The sequence below is a fragment of the Accipiter gentilis genome, chromosome 14, assembly GCF_929443795.1.
Source record: "Accipiter gentilis chromosome 14, bAccGen1.1, whole genome shotgun sequence".
Lineage (NCBI taxonomy): Eukaryota > Metazoa > Chordata > Aves > Accipitriformes > Accipitridae > Astur > Astur gentilis.
The window spans coordinates 6,065,479-6,085,309 of NC_064893.1; the positions used below are offsets into that span (position 1 = coordinate 6,065,479).

Here is a 19,831-nt window from a genome sequence, read left to right on the forward strand (position 1 = left end):
CCTTGCTTGCTCGTCTTCTACAAAGCCCCTTCAAAACATTTTAAGAGAATATTAATCTAATTGGTGTTGAACTACGATAGCAGTCACTAGCTTTATTTGGGGCACTTTTGCTTAAAAAACCCAAAGAATAAATGCTGTCTGTCTAGTACAGTTTGCAGACTTGCATGATTGGCACAACATCTATGTGCAGCAAGAGCTGGGGTGTGTGCATGTGTGCACTCACGTACCCGCAATGCCTTTACAGGCCAAAATGTCCCACCGCTCATCCCGAACCCACTTTCAGAACAACACAAATTAATTGTAAAACATGAATGTAAATCTGGGGTTCAAAGATCACATAACTATTTTCTCCTTCCCATTTGCCTTAACATGGATCATTTACTGCCTTTTCCTTCCTCTTCTACAATAAGCAGCACAAAGTTCCTGACAAAAAGCAGATCCTGTGATTTGCCACATGCACAACAATTTTTCCGGTGGCTCACCTACAGGTTGGCTGGATTACCTCTGTTATATTTGAACGGCAAAACCAAAGTCACAGGTTATCCCAAAGCGATGCTAAGGAAGTCTGAATTCCCACCCCCCCAATTATCGTGCTCCATAATCTCCAGAAAACCTGCTTCAGGATTCACAATATGTTATCAGCCATAGCTTTCATACTCTCCCCCATTAGTACATGTGAAGGATCTACTACAACTGCACCCGCAGAAGGGTATAATAGGCTAAAGCTGCGAATTTGGAACACTTCTGAAGGACCTTTTCTATAAATAAATAATAACCCATAATAGAAATAATATATAATAGAAATAATATCCCATTGATATATTTTAAATAGTAGATTAAGGAGAGGAGGAGCTTTTCAGTCTTCCTTTGCACTGGCTATAATGCCCCCACCAAGCCCCCAGTTTGCTGCTGGAGCAGAGCAGGAACTGGGAGCTCCCAGCTGCAGCCCCAGGAGTGAGACCGCAGCACACACCCCACGGGGATGGGATGGGCCAAAAACCGAGGGCAGCTGCTGGTGGCGGCTGGGGGGTCGGATTAAGTGGGCAGAGTGCAGGTGGGGCAGTCACATGCAATTTCTGCATGCAGCTATCGACTGCAGATGCACAAGTTCATAAAGGGCCTTGAGATCACTCGGGAGCTGTGTGCTCCGAGTGCAGAATATACGTTATCGGCACAGTCCGGTTCAACTATATATGCTTGCTTTTACGGAGGACATGCGTTCATGTTTTCTGCTCCAAACCCAGCCAGGGCAAAGAGGGAACAATCCACAAAGTCCTGCCGGCGCCCACACCCCAGACCAGCCAGCATCACTGGGATGAGGCTAAACCTGGCACACACCGGTGGAAGCCAGCGAGCGTGCATTTGCAGAAGCAGGCTGCTGGCTGGCAGCACGGCTGGCCGTCAATAGCAGAGGACGGACCAGCCTGCAACAGCCTTGCACCAGCACCCCCCTTTGCTGGGACCGTAGCTTCGCCCACCTTGAGACTTCCACCAGCCTGCATGTTTGGAAACAGCAATCCCACTTTGGTGCCAGAAAATGGAAATCCAGGAAAAAAACCCCCTTGGTGAAACTTTGCAGTTGGTAATTTCAGCCCTAACCATCTTCAGCAAAAACTGAGGAGGACCAAACATATAAAGGATAATTCCTGTGCATTTATTTTTAGTACACATTTCATTCTTTGGCTTGATTAATGCCATAGGGTGACTACTACCTTTAATAGAAATGCTGCAAGAGAGGTACTACAATCCCATGCTTTTTTTTTTTTGCGGTTCCCCCCCCCCCCCCCCGAGAGAGCTCATAAATGCAATTTAATCTTGTAAGCAACTCACTGGCTCTGTAGAAAAAGGAAGAAGAAGTCTTTAAATATTTGACTTGCCAAATAGTCCTTTCACAGGATAAACCAAATACAGCAATAAAAGTCAGCATTTCAGAAGAGGAGCTGAAACTGTAGCTCTGCAAAGACTCTGATTTAGCTTAAAAGAGTGGACTGATCTTTTCTTTCACATATGTTACATCAGGGAAGATTTCTTTCAAGTGCCAATTGATGTGGTAAATCACAGGGGTAGCTCACACTATAATGCACTTACTCAACTTTATTGTAAATGTCACATGCCCATAGGTGTGCCACTGTACTATAATTTGCTCTATAATGTAGCATTACCTTAACAAAATAACACCCTCAGATTTTATTTTTAAAGTTAAAAAGACCTGGCAATTCACTTCGAAGCTGCACTGAAATTTTCTTCATTTGATGCAACTAGTCATGCATGTGTTTGATCTGCTCGCTGCCTGAAAATGCAGGAATTAGCTGGGGAAGGGAATAACCTTGCCTGAGAGCTGCCCACCAGAAGGTGAGCATCATCTGCTGGCCAAGGCCCACCTTCTTGGTGTGTGAAGATATCAAATGGATAATGAGAAAATGATCAAAATCAGATCAGTGATGTCAGATTTTAAGCCTCACTCATGAAAAAGAAACCTAGAGGCTCTTCTCAGTATTGTGGATGATATTGCATACGATATCCCTTCAACCTTCAGAGCCAAACCTGCCTCTGTGTTGTTTGGAAAAGGCGAAGGGCTGAGGGCTAACCAGCTTCAAATTACTACTGACTTGGTCTTTGCTGTCTCAGATCCATGCATCCTGCCAGTTCAGTAAGTAGAGTTGGAAGAAAAGTTGGCAAAATAACTGAATGTTTGCTTTTTCCCACAGTGCAGTGTCACTGTATATATTACTGTACGGCACAGTCCACATCAGCTATTTTCCCAATGTACTATTACTTCCGAGCATCAGAATCACTTGAATGACAACTTCTAAGCAAATACAACCACCAAAACACCCTTTCGGGTTTATCATCCACTGCCTAATCTAAATTTATCACAATATTACCAGCATGCTTCAAAGTAGAGGAAAAGAAGGAAAAGATAAGCGTTTCTGCAATGATTAATATAGTGCTCTTATCTGATTCTCCCGTTCGTGAAATATACCAAAGTAAAATAACCATTTAATATCTGTAACTTCTGGGCAGCCCTAGCGGTGAAGACTTCTTCATACAACATTGTACAAAATCAGTGCTGCTGGATTAAAGCACGCACGTAACACTTCAGGGGTCTCTCGTGGGTGAGTCCCCAAAGCTCTGCCAAGAAGATAAACGGGATGCTTTATTGCCATAGGGTTTTTTCCTGTTGTTATTGATGTCTTTAGGGGGGGAAAAAAGTTTCCAGATGAAAATATCCGTGAGTGTAATGGAAATGACATGCAAGCAACAGCCTCCCTCCCCCATTTGGCTGTCAAATTGAGCTCAGACTAGAGCAGCCCAGCAAACTGCAGGGGGGGGTGGGGGGTGGGGGGGGAAGGGGGAGGGTTCAAGTGGGCAGGGGAAGCAGTGAAAGCCTAAATAAACTTTGACCATTAGATAACAGGGCTATTATTGCTCTGTAAGACTTCCTGAATGGCCTAGAAAAAACAGAGACAGTTCTTGTTCCTGCCTGAAGGAAAGGAAACACAAGGATGAGTGCTCAGTATGTCAAATGAAAACTCTAGTTGTTTCCTTCCTTCCTTCTTTCTCTCTCTTTTCTTTTTAGTATTTTTTATTTGCTCTTCCCCCCCCCCCCCCCCCTACTTAAAAACCACACTGTATACTTAGCCAAGGCCAGGAGGACCCTCTTTTCATGCCAAAAAAACCCCTTTAAGTTTCTATTGCGGGACATAAACCCCACACATTTCGCACAGGCGCTGGGCACAGGCTGCCAGCCGCTCCGGCTGCCAGGCGATGGATCCCACCGCACTGCCAGCGGCACCCCGGGAGCGCCGGCGGGGAACAGCCGCAGCTCCCCGGTGGCATCTCTGCACCTGGGTAGCAGCGACAAGAGCAAACAGAGCGAAGATGGGAGCACCCCTGGTAATTAAAAGAACTAAAAGATAAAAATGGGAGGAAAGAAAATGGCTTTTTGAGGAAATATAGTCATTTTTTTAACAGTAGGCAATTAAAAATATGCATGCTTTATGAAGGGTTAGCTCCTCCTCCCCAGATTTTATACTGAAACAACTGGCTGGCAAGTGCAAAAGCTCTGCCCCTTCTGATATCCTTTCTTTTCTCTCCAGTACATCACCTCTCTGCACAGACATTTCATTCTTTCAGAACTTTGGAAAGGTTTTTGCTCACTTAAGTCACCTCAGTCAAGGATATGCACGGTTGTTAACCTTTTTGCCTGCATATATGATACTGTTGGTATGCTAAAGCTGTTAAGACTCATTAGGAAAGCATCTACACCGGTGATGTACAATTACAATTCCTCAGGCTCAAACCAGATGCTCCAGGCTGTCACAAAAACACTAACTTGCGCTGTTTATATTCACTGTTCTCTTTTAAGGTGAAAGCAGTGAGAAGTAGATCACTCAACACCACATTTGGAAGACGGTGTGTCTTAGATCTGGAGTCCCAGAGATCTTCCTCACCCAAACTGTTACAAAGTTCTCCTTTTCTCTTCACCTCCTCCTGGTCCATCAAGCACCCCTCACCTTCTGTGAGGTCCCGCTCTGGCTGCTTAGCTTGGTCCATCTACACAAATGTTGCTACAAAATGCAGCAACTAAGACCACTTCACTGCGCTGCCTCTCAGGTGATGCTACTCACCTCCCCAAACCTGCTCACCAGCTTTTGTACCAAATGGGAACTTTCTACCTAGCACTCTCTGCTACTGCATCAGATGACAGCTGTATTTCCCACTTATTTCCACACTCCTCGTTGTGTTCATGCTCTTCTCTGAACCACCCACTTTTGTAGAAGTTTTCAGTTCTTCCCCTGCTCCCCACTGCTCTGTACTTCCTTTACAGACATTTCCCATTCCTTCCCCACTAACCCACTTTAAAGCCTTTCTTGCAGCATTCAATATGAAATCCCACCAAGAGCAACCATCTCTTCGGTGGAGGAAGGGTGGGCTGGATCTGCGCAGGACTCCTCACAGCCTAACACCTGCTCCTCCGTTTTGAGCAGCATTGGGTTGGCCACTGGGTTGACTGGTGCCAACTGCTGAACAGGAATGTCAAACTAGAAAGTACTGGTCTGTAACTGGAGTGAAGGGGATAGCCTCTACGGACAGAGACCTCTGATCTCTGTGTGCTCAGAACTGAACAAAAAATACACAGCTAACACAGACACGCACATTACAAGCAAAAAAAGACCAAACAAAAAGAAAAGACCAAACCCGTAAATGCCCCAGTTTTGGTCCAGTGGCCTTAAATCTGTTGCTTCTCACTTGAGCAGGGAGTATGTTTAAAAACCAGAACCGTAGAGGAAGGGAAAGAAGCTCTAGACCCAGGAGACCACATGAAGGCACCAGGAAGGCGAGAAAGAGTGCGTGAGAGAGTGAGAGCGAGGGAAGAGCAGGTTGCTGAAATGTAAAACTGAGCTTGTGCCAGCGGAGATGAAAGTAATGCTTAAACAGATTTTGGTGCAAATAATCGCAATTTAATTTTTCACAAGTCCTTTCTGATATTCTCCTAAATTTTTCCTCCTAAAATACCTGCCCCTGGATGGGAAAATGAACAACCAGAGGAAAAAAAACAGAAAAAAACAGAGTGAAAGCAAATTTTGCACTTGTATTTTAGTAAGCCTCCAACATAAAACATTCACCAGCTGTGAGCTCATCCAAAACCTTAAGAGGTAGAAAAGTCATTCTGCAGGACTGGAAAAAGTGATGTTAGTCTACTTTTAAGTGACTTAAAGAAAAGCCTAAGCTTGTTTCCTCCAGTTTCAGCACCCTCCTAGGAACGCCAAAGAGTCAGTTCAGGAGCCCTTGTGATCATAAACAATTTTTTTTCTGGTTAGTGGCTGTTTAATCTTTTTTCTTCCCAGAAAGGCTGTCATTAAATAAACAGGGTTCACGTATGAAAAGACAGACATCTTTCAAGCCTGAACAAAGAGAAAGCAATTCCAAAAGCTCCTAAAATGAGCAACCAAACAAGAGACGAGGACGTTGTCGGATATGACTCAAGGTCTGACACACTCCTCCAAGCCCTAAAGACTGACCTCGACAGGGCACTTAATGGGGAAAATAAACCTTTCCAGAGAAAACAAAGCCGTTGCACGCAAGATAGGTGAGGAAGAAAGGAAGCCAAGACTTGCTGGTGAGAAGCCCTGTCACTGCATCCTGTAGGTTTGAGTCAAGCCTCAACATGGCTTGTGGTTTGGAAGACCTCCTTGGGTACCTACGATGAGGCAGTTGCCTGATATGCCGCAGACCTGTGGTGGGGGTAAAATAGAGGAGCCAGAAGTGCTTGTGTGAGCTTCAGGACGTGGACTAGCATCTAGTGCTTGGCTAGCATATGTTGCAGCATTAAACTTCTACAACAGCTGTTAAATGGCTCCTCTTGTGGTCCCTCAGTGGTACAGGCAGGACTGGACCCAGCAAGTGCATTCATGGGGTCCCCAGGAGGGGGTGAGACCCACTCCCGTGAAGGTGAATAGCACCAAGCCAACACAGCACATCAGCTTTGGGCTTTGGCCTGGGGTGAGTTTCCCCACTAAGATCTGGCTGGTAAAGTCTTCCAAGAAACAAGATTGTTCTATCAACTCCGGTATGCGTCTGTCATTGGTGAAACCTCACCTAGGGGCTCTGGCAGCATATTGAAAAGCAAGGACCTGTGCTGCTACTGAAGCCTTCAAAGCTACTAAGAGCTCATCAGGGCTGCTCTGAGAAAGCAACTGCTCTAAAAACGACTGGTCCAGACCAGTAAACACACTAGGAGTCAGTTGTCATAATCTTGGCTGAGAAGTTGCAATTAAATATCAAATCTGCCTAACTGCTAACTTTGACTTTTGCCTGTGCTGTTACCAAGTATCATACCTGACTGTCTTCTCTGAAGAAGGACCTGTTGGAAATCCTCCAAAAAGAAGAAATCATTTACCATGGCCAAGTACAGTGCAAGGGTTAGTGTCTGTTATCACATGGTAAATGATTATGAGAAAGGGTTACCTTGATAGGGGCCATCCATTTATTCAAGCCTGAAAGAAATATTCCCATCACGACTACACTAGGTGTTTTGAATTGAGAGTGTCACCACAAAAAGAAGGCATAAGCAAATTTGGAAAAAATAACCTCAGAAAGAGATGTTCTTTGCAGCAAGACTCGTATCTTCTTGATGCAAGCATTTCAATGTAAGAAAAATAAAAAAAGACAGAGACTTTCCATGTTCCATTTTTATTAGACCTCCCCAAACAAGGGACGCTAGCTCCAGGCTTGTGGGAGCAGCATGTCAGTAAGGTGGGGGGTTTTGTGCAGCTTTGCATCCGTACTACTTGGAATGAAATTTCTTTTAACTGCATTAAGAGGAGTACTCTTGACAATACCCTGTTAAAGTTAAGTAACTTTAAAAGGGAAAAAAGTATGAAAACAGTTTTGAACTGGCTAATAATAAAATTTTTCTGGTTGAATGCATTTACCTCTATGCTCATTTAAATGATAAGAATGTACTCCATTGAGTCCTATTAGTCTGTATAACTAAGGAACTTGGCCAAAAATGAATGAATGAAAGAAAGAAATCCCAAGTTTTACTCTTGTTTCAAGCTACCTGACCAGCACATTTCCTTTTCCTGTCCTCAGCTCCCTGAAGCAGCAGCAAGGTATCCTCTTTCACGGGGGCTTTACCTGGATAATTCTAGCACATGAATCCCAATCCCAGTTTTTCACCAAGTGATACTTTTACCAGAATGATGAAAAAGGAAATATAAGAAACAGAACAGAAACGTAAAACGTGAAATAAGTTTCTGAATATGAAATCACAAGGGGAAGGGCTGCAGAAGGTCACCATAGTCCTTTTATTCACTCTGCTCTGGGGTTTCCTGTGAGCACGGAGTGATGCCTGTAAATTGTTCAGAGCATGAGTTTGAAACACTTCTGCTTCTTAGCATCAAACTGAGACAGCCGCTAAGAAAAGCTTAAACAATTGTGCCTTGCGCATCTACTTCTAGGAAATAGCATTAAAAAAAACCACCACCAACAACAAAAACAAACAAACAAACAAACAAAAAAACCCCAACAAAACAACAAAACCCCACAGATCCAGTTACTGATAAAAAATGGACGCTATTACATCTGAAAGTTTCAGTGAAAGCTATAAGTGCCCAGAATCCCTTGGGACACAGTTCATACCTTGTAAAGCTGAATAAAATACATTTTCCAGATCATTGAGGGTAAATGATAAGGATGCCCAATGAAATAGCAAGAATACAAGGTAGGAGCGATTTGCAAGACTGCTTCACTTTTGATGCCTGCCCATGTCAAAAACCCTTCACCGTTTCCATCACTATCAGTAGCCTGGGAAACCTCAGCCTGCCTCTTCTCCTCCAGGACGAGAAGGCAACCACTGGGGCACAGTGGGCTTCTAACACCCCCATAAACATTTTGGGGAGTTTGTGTGGAGCTCACCCTCCATTTAAAGCTTTCCTGGCATGAAACTCTTCCAGCTGCTGTTTCTAAAGAAGAAGACTTCTTTCACAAACCTCATTGAGCATAACGGTTTGTCAGCTATAACAAGACCACCAACTTTGCCAAAGAGATGGTCTATACATCTACCAACTGCTTGTTCAACACGGTGGCAACGTGGCACTTTGAATGCCCACTGTCTTCAAGGCCTGATCATCAGACATCCGTTCTTATGCTCTTCCACTGTTTCCTTACCACTAGCCCACGTGAGGACTCTGGTGTTGCTGGGTTAAGATTATGAGGTTTATTTATTTTCCCCACTGTAAATGCTCTCCCACTGAAGCCACTTGGCATCAACCGGAATGTTAAACAAGGCACTTGAAGTCTAAAACATGGGAAAGCCATAGCCCCATCCACCATTTCCAATTCTGCCACAGAACAATGTTGCACAACATAAAAAGCAGGATTTTTTTATTATTATTTTTTTTTTACCCTGCCAGAGCATGGTTACCTCCAGCCCTACTAGGACCCTGTCTTCTCCACTTCTCTCTCCAAGCCTGTTCGTATCCCTAGCCCAACTCAAAGCATTGCTTTTTTGTCCATGCCCAACACTTTAATCTCCTCAAACACTGCTTTCATCCTGTGCTAATGGGACCTCTCAACTGTTCTCACAGCTAAGAAACACCTCTTTCTAAGCAACCTCAGGAGAAAAGTAGCTAAAATACTGTAGTTAATGATCTGGATGAGGAAACACTACCTCTGTGCTCCAGCCTGGGCACCATCACACATCTCCTGTGTGGCACTGGGCAAGTAAATCACTCTCCCTGTATCTTTGCAGAGCCAGGCATGGACGAGTCAAATCAAAACTGGATTCTCTAATAGTTGCAAAGCTCTCACTGATCATAGCTGGGAAGTGTTATTAATACATTATTACAGAAATGACCAGCTTCGCTGCAGAGACATACCTCTTCTCCTCCACGGCTGAGGGTTTGTGAAATAACCGGCTGACCTAAAAACCTCATCAACCTCTAGTGAGACCTGCCATGCTGGGCAGGGGGAACTGTGGGACAGAAATCTCATTTCATCTCGTTAAACAAGCTCAGCTACAAAAAGTTAACAAATTGCTACAGAACCATGCAAACCCCTATCAGCGCAGTGGTGGCCCATAACTGCAACAGAGCACACAAACTGCAAGCCATGTGAAAGACTGATGAAATCTTGAAGCAAAAAAACCAAACTACAGACTAGTAAATTAGAAAGAGCTTGTGTGGGCAAGCCTGCCTCATTCCCTCCAGTTTTTGTAGTAGGAAAGATGCCATTATGAAGTGGCTGGAGTGAGTTAAACACCTTTTAAGTGTGTTCTAACAATTAGTGGTATTATGAAAAAAACCCTTGGCATTTGTTTTAAAAAAAAAAAAAAAAAGTTTTCTTACTTAACTACAACTCCAGTGTTTAAAGTATTAATAGCTGCCTATGCTGCTCGTTCCTACATGCTTACATGCTTTCCAAATTGCATTTGGTAAAGCTCGGTCCATCTGTTTTCCCACACTCCCGTCAACACATGCAACAAAGTGAGCAGAGGCTACCTACGGTAGGGTTGTATTTTGTTCAGAACTTTCTGCTTGCATACCAGAAATTCAATGCTAATTCAACATGCTTTGGGGGCATTTGAGCTACAAAGGAGGGGGCTCAGGAAGGGGAGGGGAGAAAGGGGGTTTTCACTCATCACGATACACACACTTAAAGAGGAACAAGTGCCCAGGAAGGATTTGTGTATTGCCGAAGCCTGGTTGCATACCAGGGCCTCCCGACTCCAGTGCAAACCTGTTGCAACATGACCATATTATGCACCAGAAACTGGACAAGCGGCTGCTAATTCGCTGCACTAACTTCAAACCCCATAAATTTTCTTTTCAAACTCATCCAACAGGACAAAGAGAAGTCTGCTTGAGATTCATCCCAAGTCCCAGGCTGATGGCTAATTTGTATGAAAATGGGTATGGTGGTTCTAGAAATAGCTCTCCTCAGATGCTCTGTAGGTAAGTGGCCTGGGGAGGATTTGAAAAGAGATCACCCCCCAAGACCAGCCTGCAGAGAGGTTAGAAAGAGACAAATGCTCAGACGTGTACCCCAGAAGGGATGGTGAGGGGTCTTCATAAAGAGAACCGAGGACCACTGTGGAGAAGGAGCAGAGGCAGAAAACGAGGATGCGCTAAGGATGTGGCTTTCCAGGTGAATTCATCACCAGCCGTATGTCCCGGTTCATTGCTGTCCTGCTGCTCCTCCGTCCCTGCCTGTCCCCACAACGCTGTCTGTCTGCCACTCCCTCAGTTGTACCAGCACAACTGTTTCAGCAGCCGTGTTCTGTGAACCGGATTAACAGGTCTGGCTCCCCCAGAAAAAAACCAAACCATTTTAATTGCCAGGCTATTTTTAAATTCTCCAATGTTACACGACGTGGCAGGTACAAGTGAGGGGGTGGTACTTATTAGCACAAGGTAAGGGCAGGCGGGGAATGAGGACGCTCTTATAGCAGGTAACATCAAGAAAGGTTTTGTCAAAGGGAATGTATGGCCTCCCTTTCTCCTCCATTAGAGTTCATGATGGCTGCTTTCCCTGTTGTTACTTTTAGGATGGCCTGATTTTGGAGTCATATTAGCCTGTGTGCTAGCTTAGACATTCTAAATTACTACTAATTTCTTCAAACTTCTACATTTTGATTTATAAAAACATTTTTAAAAATCTACCAACTCTTGGAAGAAAGCCAACCAGACAGAATTTTCAGGACTTTTTTTTTTAAGTCATCTTTGGTAGCGATTTATGCCAGGGTGCACAACCTACATCAAATGCTAGTTAGGCATTGAATGACCACCACTTGTATTACCAAATTGTCTGAAAGTACCTGGAAAAGACATTGCATTTGGCAAAGCACAGACAGTGTAAAGACATGGGCAAATGAACTGGCACTAACACCCCTGGAAGTAGTTTTAGGTGGAGAAATGAAATTGCTATCACTTAAATCCGTTGTGTATGAAGCTTTGGAGGCTTTTTGGAAGCAGAAACAATTTTCAAAATCCGTGAAGGAAAAAATTCAGAGCTGTCTCACTGAGGTATTTTTGCTAACGTAATTTATCATCTCTGCTATGCATCATGGTAGATGAGCTGCTGAGCATTTACTGTTAGAGATCAGAATGGATATTTAAAATACCCCCTCTATTACACATGGGTTTCTGGTGATGCAGGTGGGATGCTATATACATTTACTATTAAACACACAACAGGCAGCCGCCACCTGCATGTGCTCTGGATGCCATCCAGATGTCAACCAGCAACCCTGAAATGGAGCTCAGAACAAAAAATTCCTCCCGTCAATATAAAGGTCAAAACCTGTCCTCATGCGAAGCCTGGATTATAAATATTTTTCCCATTTAAAGCTCCTGCGCTGTAACACACCGAATCCTAATGCAGTGATGGTTTGTGCTTCAGGACTAAAGGTTATTGTTTTAAAACATGGGTCCCTACTTGATTCATATGTCCCCAACCATATATTCAATGCCACTATGAAGTCTTCCAGTGCCTTATACCAATGTAAAACCTGAAATAACAAAAAGAGGTCCCCATTCAGCTTTTACTCTTCCTGGGAAAGTCCTCATGGAAGCATTTAAAAATATTCTTTGGCTACGGGATATTTGGTTCCAAGGATGATATCCCAGTCCTATTGAACTGTAAAATTCGGTGAGGCTAAAATTTAAGCCCAGACTTTGTAAAGTTGACTGCCTGCTACGTTTAAACTAAAACTGGTTTCCAAAACCTATGTCACATTGACTGAAGTATGGAGCCACACTGCTTCACCGACGAGTTTTATTTTCCTGAGCCTTCCTTGTCGGGAGCTCTTCCTGTGGCATCAGGAGGTACTCACAGCTCTGTAACCTTCAAATCCCCAAAAGAAAAATCCCTGCACCTTGTGGGATTTCCCTACCATGCAGTGTGGTTGAACTTAAGGGCCAGCAAATCTCTACTTCCACTGTGTTTATGGTGAGTGGCATGGAAACTCTGAGTCGATTAAAGGAGTTTATTTGGTGTCACTGTGACTTCCGCACCACCCCCCCCACCGCCCCCCCCCCGTGTAGTTTTTATACATACGAAGCAGGAGGAGGGAGCTCTGTGAACAGGGGAGACAGTTACAAGTTCTTCCTTCAGCTGTTCTGCTGCTGCTTGCAGTCAACTTATAGGGATAGAGGAAAGTGAAAACATGTTATACTCTGACTCACAGTCACAGAGGTTTTCTCCAAACAGCCTGGAATTGAATAATGCCAGGAAGACCATAAAGGTAAATGACGACAGAAGACTTAGAGGAAGTAGCGTTATTCTGTGGTGCAAAATGAGCCCGTTCACAAGAAAGTCCAGAAAGATGGGCTACTGATCCAACTAGCAGAGCTGGAGTAATTAAAATAACATTTCACTTCTGTGTGCTCGGCTCACTTTTGCTCATGAATAGTGTAGAATTTAACAGCAACCTGGACCTTTCAGCCTGCTTTTGATATCTATGTAGCAGGCACTGGATGCTGGTGGAGCCTCACAGCACCTTCAGCTCCAAACAACCCTACACCTTGGTTCTGTTAAGATGATAGTAGAGAACTGCTAGACTTTCATTCAATGCTTTCATAACGTCAGCCAGGTTGTAATTTGCTGGGAACAGGAGCAGGCCGTCAAAGCAGCACAGGGGGATTTTGTTCACCGCTCTTTTTCTCCCTAAACCCAGTGCTCGCTTGAAAATGTATCACTTTATCTAGGAGAGATTTTCATTCACCAGCGATTTGTCATGCGACTCCAAACTTCTGAGACTGTATTGATTCCAGAACTGCAATTGCAGTTGTCAGCAGCACAGGCTCCTGCGATCTGTTAAACACATTCCTCGAAGGTGGTTAGTAACCTCCCTTCTCCTTTCCTGTGGGAAAGACAGCTGCGACGGGCTCTCACTCACCATCCTCTGGAAGGCTTTGCTGGGATGGTTTATTATACTAAAGCCCTGCCGGTCTCGCTGCCCTTCCTCCCCGTGAGCCTGCCTTGCAGCGGAGCCAGCCGGGCTGGCTGATGCCCGGCTGGAGCCTGCTGACTGGTGAGTACCATGTAATGGATAAGGCCAGCCATGGGGGCTGGAAACCCTGTGCTTGCCACCTCTGACACCCCCGGGACAGGGACGGCAAAGCCCCAAGAGCAGCCAGGGCATTAAAGGCAGAGGGTAACCCCAGCTCAATTTGGCAAGAGTATAAATCATTCCCTCAGTGTATCTAAACCCAGGGTAAGAAGATTTTTTTTGTTTGCTTTTTTTTTTTTTTCTCCTTTTTAATGTGTCTAACAGAACTAGAGCAAGTTAGCAGCAAAGTGCTTGATCCCCCACATATAGCCAAAGAGCCAGAAGCCTGGCAGCTGAGTTGCTATTGCTTGCTGCTGCTGCTGCCTCGCTTAGCTTTCGCTGCAGCAATGCCTCTGGGCTAGCGCTCCTTAAGAAAAGGCCGTGAGTTACATACAGCGTGGAACAGACCCGTTCTTAGGACCCCTCTTCTTCCAGGAATTTTTCCATTGCAAATTAAACCCTCTTTCAGACCCGAGAGTAAGGTGAAATGAGGTATAAGAAATCACTTGGGCTCCTCAGCCAGCCCTTCAGCTGGCAGAGCCTGGCAGAGGGCCACCGAGAAGCAACGGTACTGTACTGATTTGCACCGGCTGAGGCTCTGCCAATAACCCTTTTAAGGATTTGGAAAGAGTCCCTGTGAACTAATAGGCTGAGAGATTTTAATCCGAGTGAAGGGGAAGGGAGATTTTGTCTGACCCTTGCCTCTTCTGAAGGAGGGGGAAGGAAAGCGGGAACGGTGGAGCTGAAATGATCTGAAACAAAAGCAGGTGTTGGCGTACACGAGGTACTGCCTGGAAAACAGAAAGCTGCTGCAGCCTAAACCAGCATTCCTTCATACCAGAGACATGAATAATATCAAATAATACATGCAAAGAAAACACGCATCACTCTCATTGATTCTCTGCTTCCTTCCCCGTTGTGCTTCTCAACTACGACCAAGATCAAAGATGAGGCTATTCCGGTGTGTAGCAGAGGCTTTTGTTCATTTGTTTTAGAGAAAAATACAACAAAGATGCCAAAAATAACACTCAAAGTATTTGCATCAGAACAATCCCACCAAGGGTGCAATGTGGGCAAGTGGCACAAGGGCTAAACTCATGACGGTCAAAGCCTAAGAGGGATTACTTGGCTTTGTTGTAAGAAACTCCTCTCTAAGCACTTTCTTCTTTCAATGCTGCTGAAATTGTTGCTAGCAACAAAGCGAAGCAAAAACAGAAGAAAATTTGGATCTAACATGTTCTCAGCAAGAGAGGGCATTAGCTGGCAGTCTGCATGGCAAAGCAGACCTGCAGAGCTTATGGCAAGCTCTGCCAGAAATGCAATACATATAGTCAACCCTTCTGAAAACTCTGCACTTTGCCTTTAATTAATTTTACTGTCATATCATGTAGCTATATTCAATGCTCTTTACAGGAACTGCTATGGATACCACAGTAATCATGGAAATATCAAGGGCAAATGGCATATTTTCAGAGCAGCCACTTGAACTGCAGCTCTTTTTACAAAACTAACTCAATTAGAGATGAGCTTTCTCCATGGGTAGCATACACTTAACATCAAAGGCTGCTGGCTCTGTTTCTAAAAAGATGTATCAATGCATAAATAGACCTGTATCTCCTCAGAAAGCAGAAGATACTGGATAATCACTCAGTGCTGTTGAAGGGTCCTCAAAATTGAGAGAGCAGGACATACTACACACTTTCACAGAAACACTGCTGTTCAGACAAGAGTGAAGTATTGCAAATATATATGACTGCTATTATAAAAATTCCACTGTATTAGTCATCATGTTCTTCTAGATATTAAAATCCCTTTCTCTAATGAACTGCAACCATAAGCTTCTCCAATGCTCTAAGTAGGTCACAGGATACTGCGACATTCAAATCCTTCCATCCAGCAGCAGTATATGCAGCAGCTACACCAATGGAAGTGGGGGTAAAAAAAAAATATAAAAAAATCTGTATTTCATCCAGCTGTCCTTGTTTTGTTGGTATGCTTAGCTTAGTATTCTTTGCATGTGGAGAGAAAGAGGCAGTGCAGGTTATATGCCTATGTTTGTATATATGAGGAGTGTAGGGAGCAAGAAGCAGGGAGAAAGGACCTGTGCTGAGCTCCCAGGGGAGAGAAAACACTTGGCTACCACCAGCAGACCTTCCCTCAATTCCAGCCCATACTCTACCATCTCATGGTCAGGTTCTGCAAGGGATCCAAGGCTTTCGGTTCTTGCTTATTTTGGGGGCAGCTGATGGGATTTAACACCCCATGTGTCACCCATGGCATGGCAGGATTTCCCGCTTCAGTTGTAGATCTACAATAATTTTCCCTAGCAGGTAACAAAAATGCACTGGGCTACCCTCTAGCCTCTCCCCAAACTCCCAAAAGAAAAACATTCTTATTCTCATTATTTTTATTTTAAACACAAATTAACTACTCTGACCAAATGACCAGAGACCTGACTTCCAGCGCAGCCCTACAAACAGTTGTACAGGCACGAGGTGGAGGTGTGAAACTACAGTAGGTGTTTATGAATGAGGGGGCAGGGTAAGTATTCCCCAAGCCAGCTTTGTGGATGAGGAAAACAAGTCTTGGAAGCAGTTTCCTAAATACATGTATACAATAAATTATATTGGCGTTTCATTCACTGCCCGTATCTTCTACTCTTCTGTCTACGTCAACTTCTTAGACACTCTACTTACAAACATTTTAAATTAAGTAATGGAGGTTATTTAACTAAGGCTCTGTTCCATATAAAAAGCTAAAAAGCTCTCCCCCTGGTGCTTCTGATTTAATTTTGGTGAAAGCTTAATAGAGTAATACCCATTGATATGCCTTTCAACATGTCTCACTGGAGAGTCTCCTCTCTTCCTGCCAGCTTAGGCTACAGAAACCCCCCAATTTAAAAAAAATCAGAGTTGAGATTCATTTAAAGAACTCTTCCTCCTCTTTAACTTTTGCAATTCATTAGACCTCCATAATTAAACCAAATGGGAAATCTTCCAGTTCCCCAGCGGGTTTTTGTTAGTCAGCAAAAAAAAAAAAAAAAAGTAAGTTTTCCTGCATGTGCCTTTCAGCTTGTACTGAGAAAATCCCAGGCTTTTCGTGTGAGCAGCTGCGGCAGGGTTACCCAGGGTCGGCTTGGGTACGAAGCAAAGGTTTCCTCCAGTCAGATAGGGGGAACACAGCCATGGTTGGCAAAAGGGGAAAAAGAGAACAATTTCCATTCAATTCAAAGTGCTTTTAAAAAGAAAAGCAACAAGAAACATTTCAGAAAGGGACTTAGCTAATGGAGATGATGAAGAGAAGAAAAAACAGAAAAATCTAGATGAAGTGCCAAACGTTCAGGAAAAAAAAGTCAACAGAATCCAAATAAACCACTGAGATGAACTTTTGGTTTTACATCTATGCATGCAGTCACTGTACCTTAACCTCACAAACCTTCTCAATACTTTTCTTCCAAACCTCAGTCTCAGCTGAAGCAGCTTTGACTCACACGGTCCCTCCATCCCCCACCACGCAACCCATGTCCCTAAGAGCTCAGAAACTCGGGCATCCCAGGTGCACAGTTAAGCATGGTGGCGTGAGCCAGCACGCATGGCCTTGTCCTTTTAATTGTACCATATTTACTTTGGAGCAGGTCAGGATGAATATCCCCCTGCCCCTCGAACCGAAGGGGAAAAAGGACAAGACCTGTCTTGAGGGCCTCTCCATAGCACTACGCACCAGTGGCCACTTCACATGAGCTGAAGTAAATTTCATGACAGTAGGAGAAGGTGCCCAGGTCAGAAAGCAGATCCATTCTGCAGGCTTTGCTGCATCCAAGACCTGACCTCTCAGAGGGCTTAAAAGTCAAGAATAAACAAAACCATCCACCTCCTCTAAAATCCCCCTCAAACCCCAAAATGCACCATGACTTGCAAGGTTCTTGAAGTTTCAATTGCCATCCTGTTTATGAGAAAAGGTTATTCTTACCCATAAACAAAAAGTGAAGCTGATCAGTTTTAATATTACTAACCTCAAAACCAGCTCTTTCTATTCCTCAAAGCCTGCCTTCCGCTTGTGTACATGCTTATTCTCCTTGTCCAGCGTGTGCCACTCATTAAAATCGCTGGGAGACATATCTGCGTGAACACCTGATGAAAATACCTGCAGTACTTATTTTCAGTACTGGCAGTATTCACCCATTGCATAGGGTAAAAAAATGATAAAACAGACTTTAAAATATTTCCTTAAAGCTAAAAAGAACATATAAGCAGGCTGGCTTTTTTTTAAAAAAAAAGAAAGAAAACCCGCATATAGCACCTGACAGATTGCAATAGCTGCAGAAACTGAAATTCAGTTTATCTCCAGAAGAACTGCAAGTAGCAGAAGCTACTCCAGCTAGCTCCCCCAGGAGGACCTGCCTTCAGCAACGAGGACCACTCCTCTGCCTCTGCACGGCAGCTGTAGCAAGCAGTGCCAACCACCATCCCAGGGCAGCCATCATTCATTTTGCAGAAGCCCAACAGCCAGCGGTAACGTGGCACAGGGATGAACTTGTGGGCTAGAGGTTTAACAAAACAAGCAAAACCAGGTGGGTTTCCTCCCCGACACATTCTGCCCCCACACCATACATCAGTGTTATTGCAGCCAAAGAACTTGGTGCTGGTTTACGTAGTCTTACCGTTTCCCTCCCCAAGTGTCAGCATAGGTAAGCATATAATGTACACAAGCAGACGTTCAAATAATCTCCAAAATCAATATTGATTGGTCATAGATCTTGTTTACCATGTTTTTATTCTACAAGCTGTACATCTCACTGGGAAACCACATTCCTATAGAAAAAAAACCAACCAAACAACTCTTATTATTTGGTTCAAGACAAGATTAATGACTTGAAACGCATAGATTAGTTTCTTGTTTCAGACTACACCAATCCTGTAACAGCAGATCCCTGTTGCGAAACGAGAAAGAGTACAACTCAATATGCTATTCATGAATAATCCAATGTGGATACAGAGTTATTCAGCTACAATGCAATTAAGAATGAAAAAGAGAGGGTAACAGCGGTAAACACCCAGGGATATTTTGAATTTAATTGGGATTAGCATGTAATACGCTTACAGCCTTTTGAAGAGAGGCTATGCAGCAGTGTATTGAGAACATAGGCGTTTGAAAGCCCCAAGCACCTCATTTAATGGTCTTTTCAGCTGGCAAAAGCTGCTTTCGACAGTGGCTTCATTTGCAGGGAGTTTAACCCAGCACTACTGCTTGAAGCTGAACTGTGCTGTGGGGAGCAGACACCAATGCTAAAGTCTATTTTGCAGTTTTGAGGCAGAGGACCTGAAGCATGTGAGGGCTATTTCTGAAAGCCCACAACCTAATCTCCTCTTGCGCATTCAGCTCCTCACACACAGAGATACTACACGTAATACCAGGGAGCCCTCGCCTTGAAGAAAATCGCAGAATAAAGACAGATTTGGAGGGTTGCCAACATGATGGTGGGTGGGTGTACAATGCACTTACCCGGATGCTACTTGCATGGGAGATGTAATCTATATGCTTTCTGTGCCTAGTTCTTCTAGGGGAGATATAAACAGGCAAAAAAAAAAAAAAAAAAAAAAAAAAAATCAAAGACTGTTTTCAACTAACGTTTTGGGAAGATGTATGGGAAGAAACCAAGAAGCCCAGTATGTCCCTGTTTAATCCTCTGCCCGCAGGAACATTTCTGGCTTGTACCAATGTTTTGGTGCTGCCCAAGTTGTTGAAGAGGTGATAGTGCAAATATCTGCAGCCTGTTTGCAAAAGGAGAACATCCATCAGCACCTGAGATAGTTGTGCTGCCCTTGCCTGTGAGGATGTCTCAGGGAAGAAAAAGGCTGGTTCAGGGTTCACATGACTGTTACGGGCTCCCAAAGCATATTCAGCAGCTATCAAGCTCACAGAGGGCACCTCTAAGGCTCTCTCACAGGGCTAAGCAGAGGCGGGGGAAACCTGAAGAACTGTGAATTTTACCTTGTGAATTTTTGTCTGTTGATCTGTTCATCTTTTGGTGACTGACTCCTCTACAGGAGGATAGTATTGGAAACATGGGCACACCGGGGAATGACAAGTAAGGGAAGCCTTTGATTTTTTTTTTCCCTTTCTACCTGCTGATTCTTTCCTTCAGATCGCAAGTGTCAGAATGGTTTTATAAAAGCCAATGTTTGCAGTAGGGCTCCAACTGCAAAGGCCCTACTATCCTTAAGCAGTCTTTGAAGATTTTCTTCCAAGCTGTTCCCACCGTGCTCCTCCTCA

The 19,831-nt window shown here is 44.0% G+C and overlaps 1 protein-coding gene across 2 annotated transcripts in view; it reads right to left on the bottom strand.

Annotated features, from left to right (window-relative positions):
• The window catches only part of EGFR (epidermal growth factor receptor), a 167,112-nt gene that overhangs the window by 94,055 nt on the left and 53,226 nt on the right, over positions 1 to 19,831 (bottom strand). The window lies entirely within an intron of this gene.